Source organism: Lissotriton vulgaris, chromosome 1_2, assembly GCF_964263255.1.
Source record: "Lissotriton vulgaris chromosome 1_2, aLisVul1.2, whole genome shotgun sequence".
NCBI lineage: Eukaryota > Metazoa > Chordata > Amphibia > Caudata > Salamandridae > Lissotriton > Lissotriton vulgaris.
In genome coordinates, this window is record NC_141686.1 from 28,099,293 (window position 1) to 28,119,817 (window position 20,525).

Sequence of the window (20,525 nt, forward strand, 5' to 3'; positions counted from 1 at the left end):
CCGTCCAACTTCGACTGACCTAGGACCACCTCACCTTCAGGAGACACCTCAAGACCTGGCTGTTCGAGCAGTAGCAGCACCTTCCTCCCTCCTCAGCGCCTTGAGACCCTCACGGGTGAGTAGCGCGCTTTACAAATGCTATGATTGATTGATTGATTATTATTCATTATTTATTTGCTTGTATAGCGCAGGAATTCGATCCCCGAAGGGGTATCTCCGCGCTTGTGTTCTTACCAAAGCTATATTCAGAAAGAAAGACAATCAGGCAGTGAAGGTATCTACATGGTCAGGAACAAGTGGGTCTTTAAACATTTCCTAAAGGCGGGCAAATTAGGATTTTGCGTAAGGGACAGGGAGTTCCAGAGGGTGGGGCCTCGGTAGGAGAGGGCTCGGCCTCCCTGTCTTTCCTTTTTGATCCGTGGTACTTGGAGCAAAGATTGGGTCTGAGAGCGCAGAGAGCGACCAGGCTCATAAGGTCTGAAGATTTCTGATAGGTACTTAGGACCAGCACCAGACAGGCATTTATGAATTATACAGCATATCTTGAACTTCACCCTCTGGCGAATAGGCAGCCAGTGTAGTTTGTTCAATAGAGGGTGTGAGGGGGATCTGGATGGAACATTCAAGATCAGTCTGGCCGCTGTATTTTGGGCTACCTGTAGTCTACCTAGATGTTCCTCATTGGTAGAGATAAGCAGCCAGTAGTCCAGTCTACTGATTACCAATGCCTGGACTAAAGTTTTCCTATGGCAGTCCGCTAGATAAGGGAAAACCCTTCTCAGAAGTCCAATGACCCTAAAGCAGGATCCAGTCACCTGATTGACCTGATCTTTAAGTGTCAGGGACTGATCAAGTCGAACCCCCAGGTTTTTTACTACCTCTTTGGGATTGGGGACAGAGCCTAGTTCGGGAGGCCACCACTCAGGTGACCATAGGAGTGGGGCCTCTCCAAAGAGCATGACCTCCGTCTTACCTACGTTACATTGCAGGCAATTAGAGGTCATTCAATGGGATACAGCTCTCATCCCAGCAGCAAAAGAGTTTTTAACTGCTGGCGTCAGTGTCTGAAAGGGGAACAGCAGCTGAGTGTCGTCTGCGTATGATATTGGTGTGAACCCATATTCTCTCACAATTTCAGCCAAAGGGGCCACATACACATTGAAAAATGTGGGGCTTAGGCATGAGCCCTGTGGAACCCCCTTGGTGAGCTCCCTAGAGATGGAAAGATGGGAGCCCAAACGAACACTTTGTGAGCGGCCAGTGATGAAGCTTTCTAGCCATGCTAGCGCAGTTCCGCCTATCCCTGCCCTCTTCAGACGACTGATAAGAATAGCATGAGACACCGTGTCGAAGGCAGCAGACAAATCCAACAGCACCAGAATCATGGATCCTCCTCTATCCTGTGTCATCCGGATGGTATCGGTCACGGAGAGGAGAGCTGATTCGGTGCTGTGATTTGGTCTGAACCCAGATTGAGAAGGGTCCAGACTGTCTGCTGCTTCGATGTATTTAGACAGGTGAGTATTAACATGTTTCTCAGTCATCTTACTCAGATGGGGTAAGAGGGAGATCGGGCGGAGGTTGTTCAGGTCTGACCATGGCAGCGCAGCGTTTTTACGAATAGGGTTCACAATCGCCTTTTTCCAGACACTGGGCACTTGTCCTTCCTTAAGGGAGAGATTAATTAATGTACAAAAGCTTTGAGAAAGCAGGCTCCCTAGAGAAACTATCATCTTTGCGGGCAGGAGATCATTTGGGGATCCTGATTTGATGTTACTATACAGAGCAGTGATCTCAGGCAAGCTGACTTCCGGAATGGTTGTGAATCCACTCCTTTCACGCTCTGGTTTCCTAGGAGAGGAGGGATCAACATTGTTTCTACAATTTGAGGATTGTATTATTTTCTGGTAGATAGATTCAATTTTATTTTCGAAGAATGCGGAGATGTTATTGCATAAAGTTTGTGTGAACTCATCAGGGCTTTCGCAGGCCACAGGTTTTACAAATGATTGGAGAATTTTGTATAGCTCTCTGGGTGAGTTCCCTGCGTCTGTAAGTTGTGAGGCAAGACTATTTTTCCTAGCCAGTTTTATTTTTTTGTGGTATTTAGCTAGGGCCTCCACATACAACTTTTTACTACTGGGTGTATGCGTCTTTCTCCAACTTTCTGCATCTCTGTTTCTCTTCCCTCAATTCTTCTGAATACCATGTCTCCTGCTTGTCTTTAGAATACTGTTTGTACAGTTTCAGAGGAGCAAGCGAATCTACTGCCTCTAAGAGAGCTTTATTAAACTTTGTAAGGCCAATTTCGACATTGTCGTTCTCAGAAATGGATGGTTCTTTCCAGGCCTTCTGAAGTCCTTCAAAAGTTATATTACGCCATTTCCTACGCCATATGGCAGGGAGTGGCTTTCAATGTGGTAAGTGAAGGCCTAGTTGCCTCATGTTTAGAAGGCATGCATTACTATCACAGTTGTTTCTGTGATAAAATCACTTGTTTCAAGTACTATTCATAGTGTCTTTCTATTCTTTGCCATGCATGCCTTATCGACTCTTCAACAGCTGAGCATGTAAGACCTTGTTTTATGATTTTAGTTCCGATTAAAACAAATATGGATTTCTATGCAACACAATCTTAGGCCCTGATTACTAGTTTATGTGTTATTTAATGCACCTGATAAAAGAGTTGTACCACATGGTGCGTTCTTTATCGGGTGTGATAAATAAAACCTTTTACAAATTCTTGGCGAATAACAAGCAGATGTTGGTGTTTATTGCATCAAATTCCACACGGTACACTAAATACTGTACACATTTCCCCAGTTAAATTTTGGCAATTTTGAACTGTCAAAATTCAACGAATATTGACATATTTAAACCCTTTGATAATTATCAGATGCATTAAATACCTTTTAACCCTTAATTCCGACATGTGTGTAAACCGGGGCTTATGCCTGAGTCAGAATATAAAGAGCCATTCCTAATCGGGCCATCAATGTTTAAATTTTTTCTATTCAAAATCCTAGACAAATCTATTTTTTTTTTTTATGATTTTATTGTTAATCTATGATCATACAGAGAAAACAAAATCACAAAAGAATACATCAGCCAGCGGTTCACAATACACAATTACCTAATTAATACAAAACATAAACATAAAATCGCAGAGAGAAAGCAGAAAATAAAAACCCTGGGATTTATAGACCCATATAAGTAACAACGGGACCCCAAATTTCCCAGTCCAGTTTCTTTTTCCGTTTACCTTTCAGAGCATATAAACAATATTCAATATTGAAGGATGCTAAAAATCTGGCCCTCCACAATTCAAAAGATGGTGCATCCTTCTGTAACCACATTGAGGCGATACATAATCTGATTACTGCGGTTGCCATACATATCAGGTACCTGTGTTTACACATCACTTGATCCCTTTCCGTTCCCTCAGTTTACCCTGTATCATTTTGTATGCATTTTACAGCACATGAACATCTTATTAACAGGGAAGCTCCCTCCATTTTCCAAATGTTACTTGCAGGGGTGTAACAAACACCCCCACAGCCCCCGCTGTGCGGGAGGCCCCACTCTCTTCAGTAAATGAAGGGGGCCCTGGCCCCCTCAGCTCTTCTGAGAACTTCGAGAGAGGCTTGCACTAAATCAAGCCACTCTCCCTCCAAAACAGGTGCAGGCTGTCTGCAGCCCCTCTGAGCCCCTCGCCCCCTCCCTCTGACTATAGAGAAACAATGTAACAAGTTAACATTGTTTCTCTTCAGTCAGAGCGGGAGGCCTGGAAAGAGGATGGGGTGGGGGCCCCAGAGAGCAGGAGGCAGCACAGAGCACTGCTCAGGACCCTGACAAGGGTGGGAGTGGGGGCCCCCAGAGATAGCATTCTTCAGGGCAAAGCTCATATGAGAAGAAATGAGGCAGCAAAATGGTGTCCTCGGGTAAGCACTCTTGTTAGAACGCACAATGTGGGCATCCGCAGGAAGGGAGACAAGGGGGGCAGAGAAGGGTGCAAGGCGGAGGGGAGAAGGGTGCAAGGCAGAGGGGAGAATGGTGCAAGGCGGAGGGGAGAATGGTGCAAGGGGAGGAGAGAAGGGTGCAAGGTAGAGAGGAGAAGGGTGCAAGGCGGAGGGGAAAAGGGTGCAAGGCGGAGGGGAAAAGGGTGCAAGGCGGAGGGGAGAAGGGTGCAAGGCAAGGAGGGGGGGAGAAGGGTGCAAGGTAGAGGGGAGAAGGGTGCAAGGTAGAGGGGAGAAGGGTGCAAGGGGGAGGGGAAGAAGGGTGCAAGGGGGAGGGCGACAAGGGTGCAAGGCAGAGGGGAGAAGGGTGCAAGGGGGATGGTGATGAAGTTAAACATGTACCCGCGCCCCACCGCCGCCCCGTCCCCCCCCCCCCCCCCCCCCCCCGGAAACATTTCTGCGGATGCCCACTACTTTGTGAGAGAGAGTGGAGTGAGAGAGAGAGGGAGGGAGTGAGAGAGGGAGGGAGTGAGAGAGGGAGGGAGTGAGAGAGAGAGGGAGGGAGGGAGTGAGAGAGGGAGGGAGGGAGAGAGGGAGGGAGTGAGAGAGGGAGGGAGGGAGGGAGAGAGGGAGTGAGAGAGAGACAGTGGAGAGAGAGTAGAGAGAGAGTGGAGGGAGAGAGTGGAGGGAGAGAGTGGAGGGAGAGAGTGGAGGGAGAGAGTGGAGGGAGAGAGTGGAGGGAGAGAGTGGAGGGAGAGTGGAGAGAGAGAGAGTGGATAGAGAGAGAGAGAGTGGAGAGAGAGAGAGTGGATAGAGAGAGAGAGAGAGAGTGGAGGGGGAGTGAAGAGAGAGTGGAGGGGGAGTGAAGAGAGAGTGGAGAGAGAGTGGAGAGAGAGAGTGTGGAGAGAGAGAGTGTGGAGAGAGAGAGTGTGGAGAGAGAGAGTGTGGAGAGAGAGAGTGTGGAGAGAGAGAGAGTGTGGAGAGAGAGAGTGTGGAGAGAGAGTGTGGAGAGAGAGAGAGTGTGGAGAGAGAGAGGAGAGAGAGTAGAGAGAGAGAGAGTAGAGAGAGAGAGAGTGGAGAGAGAGAGAGTGGAGAGAGAGAGAGTGGAGACAGAGTGGATAGAGTAGAGAGAGAGTGGAGAGACAGTGGAGGGAGAGAGTGGAGAGTGGAGAGAAAGAAAGTGGAGAGAGAGTAGAGAGAGAGACAGTGGAGAGAGAGACAGTGGAGAGAGAGACAGTGGAGAGACAGCGGAGAGAGAGACAGTGGAGAGACAGCGGAGAGAGAGACAGTGGAGATAGAGTGGACAGAGTTGAGAGATAGAGTTGAGAGATAGAGTGGAGAGATAGAGTGGAGAGAGAGTAGAGACTGACTGACTCAGAGACTGAATACTGACTGACCGAGAGACTGACTGGCTGAGAAACTGAGAGAGACTGACTGAGAGAGAGAGACTGACAGAAAGAGAGAGATAGAGAGACTGACAGAGAGAGAGAGAGAGAGAGAGACCGACTGACTGACAGACTGACTGAGAGAGAGAGACTGTGTTGGAATTCGGGTCACGGTGTGTATGAAGCTATGCAATGCCTCTTAAGATTGCTATTGTCTACTAATAAAAATGTATTATCAAAATGTGATCTTTGTAGTTGCACCTGCTTTTGAAATACTGCATTGTCGCATTGTCTAATGTTTTAAAACGGAAACGAGAAGGAGCAGTGGATGCACTTTTGTCAAAACTGAACGAAGAGTGGGCCCGATGTATATCATGACAGGAGTCTGCAGCAGGAAACCCACCTAAACTTGGGCACACTTCCCCGGCCTACTGATGGCAGAGACCCTGTAATGAATGGACCACCACCTATGATAACCTGTGGGCAGATTAAGCCCAACCTTTGACTCCATCATCCAGTGTTACTTATTACGGCTAGATTGGTGACAGTGGCGTAACAATAGCCCTGCATCCCCTGCAGTATGGCTGGTCGCTGGCCTGAGAGCTCTAGACTGGCACGGGGGATGGGAGGTTGGCCCCCTCCATGTAGTTTGCAGGGGGGGCCCTTAAGTTTCGTACATCACTGGCTACTTGACAGTGAAGCTAAAAAACGCTTGTTTATCAATTTGGACATGAATTATTATAAGAGGACGCGGTTTAAGGTTTTGATAGCGGCCTATAAGGTGTGGAGGTCTTGGACCGAATAGTAGACAACTTGCGAACTGAAGGGGTTAAAAAAATAGGAGATGTATACTTTAACGGGGATCTGATGTCCTTTGAAATGCTAGTTGAGAAATTTCAAATCGACGCTCCGATTTTTTCAAATACCTTTAAGTCCGGGATTATTTGCGTCAACATCACTGGAATACAGAGCAAAATCCAGTTATTGAAGCTGTGGGGAAGAATGCTCGTATTGCTCATTTGTATTCTTTATTATTAAGCACTATGGGCAATGACTTAGATACTCATCATTTAAAATGGGACAGCCGGTTTCGCCGTGTTGGCACTCTGATCGAAACCTCTATCGACATGGCAGGGAGATTATTTATGACAGCTAATTTACGTGCACAACATTACAAGACGATCTTTAATTTATATTACACTCCAGCCAAAATGTTTAAATGGGGGGGGGGGGGTCCAATGATGGGAAATGTTTTCGTTCCGGGTTGGATGTGGCTGATATAGTACATTTTACTCATTCACGCATTTAAACAGTTTGTTTGGGCACATCGAGAAATTTATGGCTGAGATATTGGGTGGAACCGTACGACTTTCTAACGCTCATGTATTATTGGGGATAGACGAGGGAACGGAGAGGGATCAAGTGATTTGTAATCCTAGACAAATCTGTTAAGTTCAATATTGTGAAAATGTGGGTCGGTGGGTACCGGGGAGACAGATTACAATTTGAATGACTAGGGCATTTTGGTGCTGGTGTCTTGGGGCCTCCATACAATGGTCACCCAAACTGGGAACCAAGCACCACTTTTTAGCACTTGAATTTCTGGGTAGCGAGACAGATCAGTCCAAATATTCGGGGGAGGTGCTCTGCAATGCAGACTAATGACTCAGGAACGCAACAAACAACACTAAATACATTGCTTTACAGGAAGTGCTTTTTCTTTTGAAAGGGAATAATGCTTGATTACCCACGCTATTAAATACTATGCACACATTCAGAAATTGCTACACAATTGCTGGTGACAGTACATTTGATGATACTTTCTAAAGGGCCTCAGAGCCAGCAGCGGGCGTACACTAAAAGAAGCATTTCCAATGCAATAGGTTTCGCAATTGCGAGATTTTGAGATGTTGGCATTATAAATGACAATGCATTTTGTAATATGCTTAAAAACCTGCAATAATAAAAGGCATTTTCATTTACAATACCAATAGGTCAAAGTTTCAAAAATTCAAGACCTATTGCTTTGCAAATACTTGTTGTTTACAAGCGCCCCATGCTGCGCTTTCACATTAATAGAGGACACGCCCCTTTCTTTAGAAGAGCCTTGTCTAAAGAAAGGTCTGTGGCCCCTATTAAAGTGCCGTGTGTGGTGCTTTTACCAGAAAAAGCATTTGTTTTTCAAGTTGACAAATACATTTTTGTTGTTGTAAAAGAATGCTCCCAAATCACTTGCTGGCCTTCTCATCCCTACACAGCTGTTGCCCTTTGAGAGCATTCTTTCTCTGTTAGACTGGAGCACCCCGAGGTTCACACCACACTCATTATTTAGGTAGCCTAACTATATGGGATGTGGAAAGCTCTATTGGGTCTTTGGTATCTTTTATATACTTGTATTTTTTTCTTTACTTAGTTTGTGTAGTTTACTGTTCTTTTCCTTTCTTCCATATCTTCTCTCCGTTTTACTTTATTTCATACTTATATGATGTTTACTTTGTACTTTATTGGGCTCGTGCTCTGATGCCAACTACTCCAAAGTTATTCGCCCCTTAAAATGAAGGTATATTGGCCGTAAAGTCAAAGTAGGGATAAAGGCTTGTTGAGTTCTGACATTATTGTTTATCCAAATAAAAAAATCATTGATTGTAGAAACATAATGTTTAGGTGGTGATGAACATTATCTTACACCTGAACCTGAGCAAATTCAGCATTCTCTTCAGATAAATGGCTCTGAAGCAGCCATCAGCATTATACACAAATAGTTCAATAAACAAACTGATTGCTACTTCCTTTTGGCAATGGGTGGGACAGTCCGCCACAGAGGTAATTTTTGTCATCTTTAAGTGCAAAACAGATAAAAAATATTCGTGGGGAAGCCTAGATTGGTTTTTGAGCTTTCGCTTCTTATGTAGTTCCATGTGTTGGGTTCACGTTCCTGGGTGTTTCCTGTCCACCAGGACTCAACCTGATTCTCATACCTGTATGCTCTTGATTATTTAACTAGTTGGTTGCAGAAAAGCATGTTTGGGTTTGCACCTCTTGAGTTAATAATTACCTGGGTAACTTTAACGAGGAGATCCTCAGGATCTAATAGTGCAGTGTGGAAATACAGCTCTACACTGCTGGACTGAATTCGGAGCTGCGACTTTTATAATTTTCCTTTTACTTCTATGAATTTAAAAGCGGCTGCTAAGCATACAGAACACATGTGGAAAAAAAGTGAGTGAGAACGATTTTTCCCCCAACATAATTCTGAACTCTTGCTGTCACACACTGCAGCAGTGTTCAGTTTGCTGAACAAATAAGAGAAGCACGTTTGACATGGTCGAACAGCAGCTGCTTGCCTCAGACCTATCCAAGTGCACCTGTGTTTCAAGATAAGGTGGTTTGCAGTCTTAGGTTTTCTACTTTTTTTCAGAATTCATGTTTTGTTTCTGTTTTTTGCAGAACGAACTTTTGGTCAAGATTGCCACTGACCTGTAAGAAGGCCTGCCTTGAGGTCTGTAGCAAGGGGATTCGAAAGTGAGTCTGTACTGACTTCTCAATGTCCAGCACGCGTTAATTAAGGTGAGAAACAGTTTTTGTTGCTTTCTTGATTAATAGACCCTGAGTGAAGTGATATGTGAGGTTCTTTTCCAAATAATTTTGTACTGCAGGTTCTTTCTAAACTGTGGCTTGTTTATATATTTGGCTCTCTCCTTTTTAGCTCAGAAGACAGCAGACTTGATGAGCAAAGTAGTAAACGTAAATAAAGCATCATGAGCTCTGACCTTGTGGGTATTACCAACTGCATTGAAGGTTTGCTTTTGACTCGCAAGTTCACTTTCCATGTGCTGGCTTCTTCTATGAAGTATAGTTATCCTTTGGTTACTTTAGTTAAACTATGCCACACTCTGGACAATGAGTGTTGCTCATGGTCGAATTTCTATTCACCTTCCTGTGGGGTACCCCAAAATGAGTCTGCATTGCAATCATTTGTAAGAATTTTATTCTTGCCCATTCTATGGGGAGTTCATTACCCTACATACATTGTTCGCCACTTTGTACTAGTGATTGTGAACTTTAGGTTGGTTTTTGTACCTGTTTCCCTTAAGCAGTCCACATCTTTGCTTTTAACCTAAGGACTGGTAAGTGAAGACTCCAATAATCTCTATTTTTTGGCTCTTTCTGAACAGACCTTGCCATTGGGTGGGATTACAGTCTTTGGGTACATGGTGTTAATGAAATTGAGGAGACGTGTTTGTTCACTGGCTTTTGAGGACATCTTTTACCTACAATTATTCATTGACCCCACACATTCAAGGCCATGCATGTGATTTAATAGTCAAAACATCTAAGGTCGTTTACTTCATGGAATGGCTTCCAGTTATGGAGGTCAATCATTTGTCAGTATGTATCTTCCTTTACAATTTAGTGTTCAACAGATATCCACAGGCCATTCCATGCCCCACTTATAACACCAATAGTCACTCCTTTTGTTGACCAGTGGCATGCCAGATAATAGGGATCAGATTATGGGAATAATGGTGAACTCTTTAGACTCCCAGCAGGAAATTGTAAGCTCATCCATGTGATATTTGTGGCTTCTTAAAAACACTTGAATTGAGAAAATAGAGGGAGAGAGAGGGCAGTTGAGGAAAACGGAAATCTCTTTAAAATAGTTCTGGGACTCCAACTAGTAAGATCTGAAGGTCGAATGCCAAACCCCAAGGTTGCAGTTAATAATCTCGTGCCATCTCTTGATTTGGTTGATCAGCAATCGAGCCTTCATCTCCCAAACTGACACAATTAGACATGGGTTTATTGCAGGCCAAGCCTATTGCAGTCCCTTAAGTCAGTTCCAACTCCTCTCTTCCACCCAGTCCCCACAGAATCGTTGCACATATATATTTCCACCTGCAGCAAATTACAATAGATTCAGGTTGTGCACCCTAACCAAAAGACCTGTAGATTAGCTTCCAGCAACACTTCAGACTGTGTTATGAAAGGAGACTCCTTCCAAAATAAATCACTTGTGTAAGTGTGCTACCAAATTGCATCCTGAACGAATGAGTGCTTTACTTTATATTTAAATGTTGCCCCTGGATTCTTCCTATCTTAGACAACTTCCTTAACTAACATTGTCATTGGCGCCTCGCCATTAGTTAGAGCACTTTTCTTGAGTGAAGGGCTGATTTTATTGTACTTAGTTTCAAAAAGAAGTATATTTTAAATCATTGCTGCTACTGTGTATCTACTCATTTTTGCAAGGATCTCCCAGATATTGTTGCCAATTTGGCAAGTCCTCTACCTAATTTTTCTATCCTGGGCGATTTTAATATACACGTAGATGAATTGTCTTCTAACGCCACTCTTGATCTTATTGAAGGCTTGGACACATTTCAACTCAAGCAAAAAGTGACTGGCCCTATCCATGATCATGGCCATTTGCTTGATCCTATTTTTACTAATATACAGAACCTTAAGGTGGCTGACCCTATCCCGGTCCCTTGGTGAGACCATTTCTTACTCTCAATTACATGGATACTATCCGACCCCCTGTTGCCACTCGCAAAAATAAGAAAATGTAGTCTAATCTGGTCCAAATTACTGGTAGGAAAGTGGATTACCGAGTTAAATAATTCAGCCCCCTTACCTCAGGCTAACCCCATTATTGACAATAATAACTGGCTTGAATGTTCTCTAGATATAGTGCTTCCCAGGAAAGAATCCTTTCATCAGGTGCGAATCAACAAAAAAGCCTTGTATTCTCAGAAACTGAGGCAACTCAAACAATCGTGCAAACAATTGGAAAGGAAATGGAAAAAGGATTATTCTGCGAATAAAAAAGCCAAATATAGAGAGGCAATTAAACTGTACAAAAAAGAAATAAAGGCTGCTCAATCGAGCTATTACCATGATAAGATTGTCTCCGCAGCCAACTCCCCCGCAACATTTTTAAAATCACAAAATCTCTTCTTACACTTCCCAGCCTTATTTCTGCCCCCAATAAAATGCCCCTGATAAAATGAAATCGCAGAATATTTCTCAGCTACAGTCCAAAAGATCTACAAGACTTTTTCCCATCCTAACCCCATTAATGACGGTGTCATCGCAAAACAGCTAACCTTGCTTGAAGAGTTTCCCCCCCTTTTCCTTATCTTCCACTCAGCAACTCCTCAGACAACTCAAATCGGGCTCTCCCACAGACCCTGCCCCTCCGTCCATTCTAAATCTAATCCCCGAAATAGTTTCTCCAGTCATACGGGATGTGATCAATTCTTCCCTTATTAGCAGAGTGGTGGGCTCTTTGGAAACAGGCTAGGGTCAAGGCACTCTTAAAAAAGACAAATCTTTTTCCAGTTGTGAAAAAAAAAAGACAAATCTTGACCCAGAGGATGGGCGAACTATCGGCCCATTTCCTTGCTGCCTGGAATCAGCAAGTTAGCTGAAAAACATGTCTACTAGGTCCTATAATAATAATAATAATAATAATAATAATAAAGTAGTTGGTAAAGCGCCTGGTGACGCCATACCGGCGTGTCCCCGCGCTGTGGAGAGAAACAGCAAGCAACATAGACACCCAACCCAATCGCCACAATGCTTTATAAGTTGTACAGGTGAGTTTTTAGAAGACTTCTGAACTTGACCTCCGATCTTTCCTGTCTGAGGCACATCGGGAGTTTGTTCCAATTTAGAGCCGCTGCGACTCTAAAGTTTGGCTCTTTTTACACCGGGAACCGTCAGCTGGCCTGTGCCTTCTGAGCGTAGAGCTCTACTTGGCTCATATCTATGTATCAGGTCTTGGAGATAGGATGGAGCATTATGCCATAATATCCGATGGCATATTAGGAGAGATTTGTACATCACTCTCTTTTTGACCGGCAACCAGTGTAGAGCCGCAAGAGCAGGTTTAGACGCTGCTCTTTTGGGGAGTCTCAGAACTAGACGAGCTGCCGAGTTTTGAAGAACTTGCAAGCGTCCCAAACTTTTTTCTGTGGCACCTAAAAACAGGATATTCCCGTAATCCATGCGGGACGTCACGAGTGCCTGTGTCATGGTGCATCTGGCTTCAAGAGGAAGTAGATCTAAGATATGATTGAGTGTTTTTAGCACCCCAAAACACTTTCCCACTAGGCGACGAATGTGGCCCTCGTAGGATACAGTGGGGTCAACCCATATCCCCATATTCTTAGCCTCCTTACAAGGAGTGGGGGTAGGACCCAAACAAGGTGGCCACCAGTCCGCTGTCCAGCTCAGGCTAGCACCACCAACCACCAGTACCTCGGTCTTGGAGCCGTTTAACTTTAAACAGTGCGAGTTCATCCGTTCGGCCAGATCCTGCAAACAGGCCTTAAAATTGGATGTCGCAGTTAAAGGTGCTTGGGATAGGGAGATTAGCAGTTGGGTGTCATCGGCGTAGGAGACTAACTCCACTCCATACGCTTGCACCACTTCGGCCAAGGGGGCAATGTATAAATTAAATAAAGTTGGACTCAGGGCAGAGCCCTGAGGCACCCCCTGTTCCAACGCCACCTCTGTGGATCTAAAGGAGCCCCGTTGAACCTGAAACTCCGACCTGTAAGAAAGGATTTCAGCCACCCCAGAGCACAGCCTGTAACACCCGCCCGGTTTAGACTCTGTAGCAGGATGGAATGAGCTACAGTGTCAAACGCTGCACTGAGGTCTAACATCACCAGTGCCATGTTGTGTCCTGCATCCGCCCCTCGTCTTAGGGTCTTAGTCGCTTTCAGAAGGGCCGTCTCAGTCGAGTAACCTGACCGGAAGCCCGATTGGGAGGAATGTAGGATGTTAGCCTTCTGTAAGTATGCCATCAGTTGCGTATTTGCCACTTTCTCAGCCACTTTGTCTAGGTACGGTAGTAAAGAGATCGGCCTCAGGTTCTCAAACACTTCATGGCTCACATTGGGTTTCTTCTTTATAGGAAGAACTACTGCTTTCTTCCAGTCATCCGGAAGCGTTTGGGAAACAAACGATGTCTGAAGTACATGCCTGATGTAGGGTTCTAAAACCACCAGCCTCTCTCCCAACACCTTAGGGGGGGCTGGGTCACGAGGGGAGCCCGACTTAACCCCCTGACAGATTCTACGTAGCACCTCCGGGGGCGGGTCCGTAAAATACTCCAGACAGTTTTCCGTAGTACTTGCCCCTGTCCCTTCCACAAAATATAACCCATTTTCAGGCTTATTTGAAAAGGAGGCATAAATATCCCTAACCTTTCCTGCAAAGTATTCTGCTACTCTGTTGCATTCTGCCACTGAGTCGTTATCTGGGGTATTAGAGCTCGCTACCAAAGAAATTTCTTTAAAAATCTTAGAGTTCTTTCGAGGAGTTTTCTGCCTCCCCAATACGATTTTTATAGTGGGTGGCTTTGGCTCCCCGCACCATAGTTTGGTACTTCCTCTGTGCCTCCCTATAGGTTATTTTTATCTGTGGGCAGAAGTCCACCCGCCATCTGCGCTCGATTCTCTTGCATTCAGATTTAGCAGTTTGCAGATCGGGCGTAAACCAAGGAGCTGACTTTTTGCCTCTAGTAGCCGCCTTAGATAAACACATCGGGGCCGCTGCGTTGAGGGCACTAAGAATGCGTTCCTCTAGCTTTTTTTTCACGCTTTCGCAGTCACCGCCCCCCTATCAACATTTCTGGAAGACAATAAGTGTCTGCATCCCTCTCAAACAGGCTTTAGATGCCAACAGGGTACTGAGACGGCCCTTATTGTTGTGATAGAACAGACCAGGAAAATCATGGATGACTGAAGCTGCGCTGCTCTGACATTGTTAGATCTTAGCGCAGCCCTCAACACTGTCAATCATCAACTTATGATTCAGAGACTTAAGGAGGTAGGGGTGGCAGGACCTTGAAAATCGCTGCTTCTGCGTCTATGAAGGCAAAGTTGCATCAGAGCATATCCCTCTGCAGTGTGGAGTCCCCCAAGGATCATCACTAAGTCCCACCATGTTCAATATTTACATGAGTTCTTTAGCTGAATTGGTGTATCCTTGGGGGATCCAGATCGTCACTTACGCCGACAATTAGTGGTCTCCCTTAGTCAGAAGGACAAATCTGAGTCTGGTCTTACATCATGCTTGGGAAAGATCTCTGAATGGATGGATAAGTCATTTTTGAAACTAAACGGAGCTGAAACAGAATTTATGCTTCTTGGGCATACTGTCCCTGCCAGTATTGATGCATCATGGCCCAGCTGTCTGGGTCCTCCACCTGTACCAAAAACTAAGATTAAAAGTCTGGCAATTTGTCTCGACTGTAAGCTAAATTTAAAAGAACAGGCTCGTAAAGTTGCAGCTAGCTGTTATGGACTTATCAGAATGATATGTAAGATCCTTCCTCTTCTTCCTTTTGATGCTAGACAGGTGTTAGTCCAGGCGCTGATACTCTCGAGACTATACTAATCAAACACAGTGTACCTCAGTGCACACCAGGGAACTACCAACAGATTACAAATTGTTCAGAGCTATGCTGCCCTCCTATTAATGAACATCCCTAAAAGCAGTTCAGCCAAACCAGCCCGTATCAGTTTGCATTGGCTTCTCATTCAGGCCAGAATTGGCTTTAAGGTGATGTGCATTGTTCACAAAGCCATCTCTGCAAAAGGCTCCCCATTGATCCAGTCTATGGTTCAACTTTATCACCCTAACAGGATGCTGAGATCCAATCATAAACGCTTACTGATAGTGCCTATGATTAAGCGAGTTCGAACAGGAGGTCGGCGGTTCTCATACGGAACCAAATTCCTGAGCATATCCGCTATCGTTAACTTATGAAATTATACTCTTCTCAAATCCTCTCTACCTCCTCTACGAGCAATCCTACTCTTTTCAGCCACATTCACAATAGGTTAGAAAATGATTGACAATAGTACACCAGTTGTCATGGAATTCCATTGGCTTCCTCTGGAGATTAGAATTGGCCTTAAACGCACCACCTTTAGCACATGATGCTCTACACTCTCAAAATCTCCCTTATCTGGCTAGCATGCTATTCACATGCAGTGGCTATATGGGAGTCAGACACACATTCTCCTGAAAGCTGGTATTTCATAGTTCAGAACCAAGCAATCTCCAAATCAATCATATCCATCTTGTGCAGCTCAAATTTGGAATTCTTTACCTTCTAGAAATTTGTATTGTACCTTCTAGAAATTTGTATTGTACTTTCCCTCTGGGCCTTCAGTAAAAAAAAAAAAAATCTGTTAAACCTACCAATATCTTGTCTTGGCCATTATGTTCAGTGACTGTGCATTGATATGTGTTACTTTCCCACCATTCTAACATACTGTAAAGACATCCGTGGTACTGTTGTATACTTTTTGTAAAACACTTCAAAATTAATTTAAAACATATTTTGGTCTGCAGCAGCAAAGAAAGTAAGATTAAATGACTGACTTACTCTCTGTTAGATTAGTGAAACCTTGTAAGCAGGTCTCCCGGTTTTCCTTATGGCATATCAGCAAATGGCACAGACAGCCACATGATTCTGGTCTGGGCGTTAAACACGAGAAATCATGTAATGTGCTGGTTTACTGCAGTAAGGACTAAATTGACTCTCCATGTCAAGTGAATTACCTTCATTGGGGTGCATTCACAGGTGCCCTGAGGTGACCATCGGAGGAGTTTACCAAGAAGAAGAGGGCGCTCTGTTCATGTAGGTTTCTCTATTCAGTAAGCAGTGTTACCCCCTGAAGCCAGATCTCTTCTCCTAGTCAAGTCATTGGTGGCACAGATACGTTCGAGCAACGAAATAAGGGGATTGCCATATTGAGTTGCAGAACACTGAGTGAACCTATTGGCGGACGATGTGCATATCTCCTTGACAAAACTTAAGCATTCAATGCAGGCGCCCTTGAAATGCCAAGAAAGATTCTGAATGTCTCGCTCTCAAGGGAGTGAGGGCTTGCCCGATGAAATGGGCCAAGCACTTAATCAGATATTTGAGGATCATTCTCATAAAATCAGTAAGAACGAAGACCAACTTGCCCACTCTGAAGGCCCAGATAACTGCAGAATGGGCCTGTGGCGGACTTTACATTTTGTGGTTAGGGCATATCAATATATTGGAAATTAACATTTTCTCCTGCCCACTAAATGTCTCCTGGGGCTTTCCGGCTTTTGTCACACTCAGAGACCAACACATAAGAATAGCTAGTGGTGGCATTTATTTGGGTGGGAAGATGAGACAGAATTAGAAAAAAGGTCTTGACGGCCCCAACAGAGTAATGAGGGGGACTTCCTTGCCCGATATTCTGAAGTTCTGCTGTGTAGTCCACCTGTATATTATAGTTGAATAGTCTGCCCATGAAACAGAGAAGAGGTGGCTCCATAATGAACATTCTTTAGCAGGGCAATCTATTTGTGACATGTACTGGTTGCAGAAGGAGTCTTGCCATAAAACATTTATTTCTGAAATCATCAGGACACCACTGGAAGGGTGGGATATGGTAGCAGCTAGAGCAGGACTCCCTACATTCCTCCCCCCATTGACCTCAATTCACCAAAGTTCACAATTCTCTTTCGCTATAGAGGAGGAACTGTTCGAGAGATGAAGACAGAGTGATTGCCTAACTTTGCAAGATATGTTTGATAAAGGCCATAGCAAATCATTCCCAGAATGTAAGAAGTTTTTAAGTGACACAACTAGATAGGCTTCACAACACGTGAATTAGACACTGGATAACGTCCCCCCATGTCGAAGAAACGGCTTTCAGACAGCTCATCCGTTTGAAAAATACTTGGGAATTTATGACTCCAGGAAATATCTGATTTTGAGATTAGAATCCTTGCTGAATGAAGCTTGAGGTAAGACTATATGGGAGTTGGTGGTATCAGACACTATGGCAAAACGAATGGGGAGGGAGATAAAATGTGGGAACAAATATGAAAAAACATACCCTAATGCTTTTGAAGTGTTCAGTATTGCAAGTCGGAATATAATCTTCTGATACAATGCTATTTAAATCCAGTAGGCTAAAATGGCTCTATCTGAACATCTCAGATGTGTGTTGGTGATGGGGGAAGAAGGTGGGCTTAATTCTTGTTTGTTGGGATATGTAAATTCAGTAAAGAAATCCCCAGCCATATTCCTAAAACATTGGAGTGACAACATCCAGAGAGTCCGGGATGATCCTCTGATTTGAAGAGGAGGAGGGGGTATGAGTGCACGAAGGATTCAACCTCCCACTTGGTTGGAGCATCCCAGATAAGCATCTTGACACACAATGGTAACCATCCCAATCTCAGCACAATGGGAAAGGGAAGGAAGTCCTGTCACACACTGGATATTCTCCCTGTGGCACTGAGAAAAAATTATTATTATCTAGGGCCTGAACACACATTTTAATAAAATCTGGAGCCCACTTGTTGACTACTTGACCCCAATATTCTAGCTGAGGGATTAACGTCCCAGACTGTGATTCCCCCAGCCAATCGGGCCAGTGGGTGGTAAGGAAGCTTCCCTTCTCTCACCAGACCTAGCAAAGGGGATTGAGAAACCTTTGCTTGGTCGGGGGAAGGGTGCCTGGGAGTTACAGGTGCCTGGGAGGTACGCGGGGGTGGTGGAGTTAGAAGTTTAGAGGCCTTTTTTTATTATCTCCACAGACATAACTGTGATTGTGCGAGTGCTGTTGCTGGGAGAATGTTTTGTTTTTCTTTATTCAAATCCCAAGACACAAGCCAACTGTGTGACGTCTTTAGAGGGCCCCGATGGGGCACTTTAAAGACATCATTTTTGTCTAAAAAAAACAGTGACTTTAGAAAACAAAAATAAGGAATTCAGAGAAAAAATGAAAAACAATACTTTTGAGGCCAAGTTTTGCATTGTCTTAATAAAAAAAAAGAGCAAATAGTTGCCCTAAAAGCTTTTCTACATAGTAAATAAACCCACTCAAACTTCTTTACCCTCTTTAACTTTGGCGGCAAATCGCCGCAGCGCTAAGGGGTGGGAGGTGGCACGCGGCGCTCCCACGCTAGTGACGGAACCGCTCCGTCACGCCCCTCGGGGGGCTGTGCTTGTGACAGAGCGGTTCCGTCATGGCCCCGCCCGCTCAATAAAACGCGCCGTGCAGGCGCGAAATCAGTGCCGCGCGGCGAGCGGGCTGTGACAGACCGCCCCGCCACCAGCCCAGCCCACCCGAGGGGCGTGACAGAGCGGTTCCGTCACCAGCGTGGGAGGGGTTAAAGAACAACCATGAATACTCCTCAGAAAGCGTGAGAAGTTCTTCACCTTCTTTGAAGACATGATAAAAAAAGTTAGAACTCTCCCTAACACTCCCTTTACGTACGATGTGAACCCTAAAACATTGTCTAGAAGCTCACTTATTCATCTTTCAGTGTAGCACCCGAATCCGGAAATGTCTCAAATTATTGCCAGGATAAAAACATTCTCTCATTACTCCTCAAAGAGATTAGCACTTCAGTCGCACTGTATTTGACAAATCTAAATGACTCCTCCATGTGCCAAGTACATTTCAAATGGTCCACATCTTTCCCCTAAAGAGGAAGACTTGTGCACGTGTTGATAAATGTAATACTTTTTGCTTGAACCTTACCCTTCTTTGTGAGTATCCTAGCTCACACTTTGTATTGCTGGAAATTATCTTGACAAACTTCAACCTGGTGTCAGATGCAGTGAGAGAAACATCAATTTTACAAATAGTGGATGATGCGCTTAATGTTTCAGATAGAACTGTACATTAAATGCATCATCCTTCTGCTCTGTTCATTAGTTCAAGCTATTTTGATTGCATGTTATGAAAAACCTACTTGCAAACGCCAATAAACATGCTACAGGAATTGGCACTATAAATAAACTGTATAAAACTATGCGATACAAACTATATGCTAAAACGTCAACATTATTAAAATAACTCACTCTACAGATCTGCTCACAGAGTGATTAATCATTAAATACAATGAGGGTAATGAAGTCTACTCAACGCACTAACAATCGAGATATATTTGTTGCATTTAATCATAAAAATTGACTATTTCTAGAACTGTATTGATATTATTAGATTTGATCACATTTTTCAAATAAGAGTTTCTTGTATAATGTAAGTTGGGTAAAATGCAGAATATGTGTTCAACTGATTCATTTTCTAAATTGCACAATCTACATGAGCTACTCTTCACATTAGCTGACAGACCCCATGCTACAGGCGCAGTCACTAATTCAAGGTCTCCGAATCGAAACCTCACATAACCACGATGAACTTTAGGAGATGAGGGAAGTAGTGCAGCGTAACTAGGTCATAGTTCTTTAAAACTTTGAAAAGTTTGAAAAGTTTTTCCATAAACACATTGAAATTTATACCAGACATTCAGCCTTGGATGGTGATATAATACCTCAAACTCACATCACTTAATACAGTGTTCATTCTAATTTCTCCCACAAGCTACATTGTTCCAGTGAAAGACTGGCTCAATTATTGCTCTGTACTGAGTTCCCGTTTCTTCGCTGTGGAATGTGCCACCTCTCTAAACTTCATATGGGACAAGAACTTGAAACTGCAAGCACATATCAGTATATTGGGCAAAGTGGCTAAACAATCATTTAGACTTCTACAAGGTATTGAAGTCTTCTTTTCAGTAAATGGCTTTAGACCAGCGAGCCAAGTGCTAATGTTGTGAGGTTGGCCTTTGGAAACTCACTTGTTATAGGAATCCCTCAACTGCACCTCTTCTCAAAGCAATTGTAGAAGCAGTAACAAGATCGTTCTGTGAGAGAGCTTCTTGGGTTTGTAATTGCATCCACTGGACTTCAGGATATTACAAGTCTTATGTGATCGGTTTTGATTACAATAATTTATTGTATTTTATTGACAACCAGCTCCTCTTATATAAGTTCAGTGACTATAATTTAAGCAGAATGTTCACTCAAGATATTTGAGGTTCTTACAAGGATCTCTTACAGATGAATGAATAATTGCCACCTGTTCCTTACTTTCTTTCCTACCAAGTGCATCAAAAAGTCCTAGCAAGCTGGAGGTGGCATAAACTCTCCACGTTGGAAGCCCCGATATCAGTGGATGAAGCTGGTTGAGTGGGAACTGTTACAATCAAAGAAAATTGTATGAGGCATTTATCGATACTTGAATTTCGGAGGAATTTTTTGAGATGGCATGGGTGGAGGAGTTCCTACTGGAGCACCAGTGTCACTCCAGTTGCTTGC

At 44.0% G+C, this 20,525-nt stretch overlaps 1 protein-coding gene across 4 annotated transcripts in view; it reads left to right on the plus strand.

Annotated features, from left to right (window-relative positions):
* PPARA (peroxisome proliferator activated receptor alpha) overlaps nucleotides 1–20,525 on the plus strand; it is a 300,306-nt gene that overhangs the window by 114,536 nt on the left and 165,245 nt on the right. For all 4 annotated transcript variants that reach the window (XM_086952755.1, XM_086952758.1, XM_086952756.1 and 1 more), the window contains exon 2: nucleotides 8,789–8,908. The gene's annotated coding sequence lies outside the window, so the exon portion shown is untranslated. The remainder of the gene's footprint in view (nucleotides 1–8,788; nucleotides 8,909–20,525) is intronic.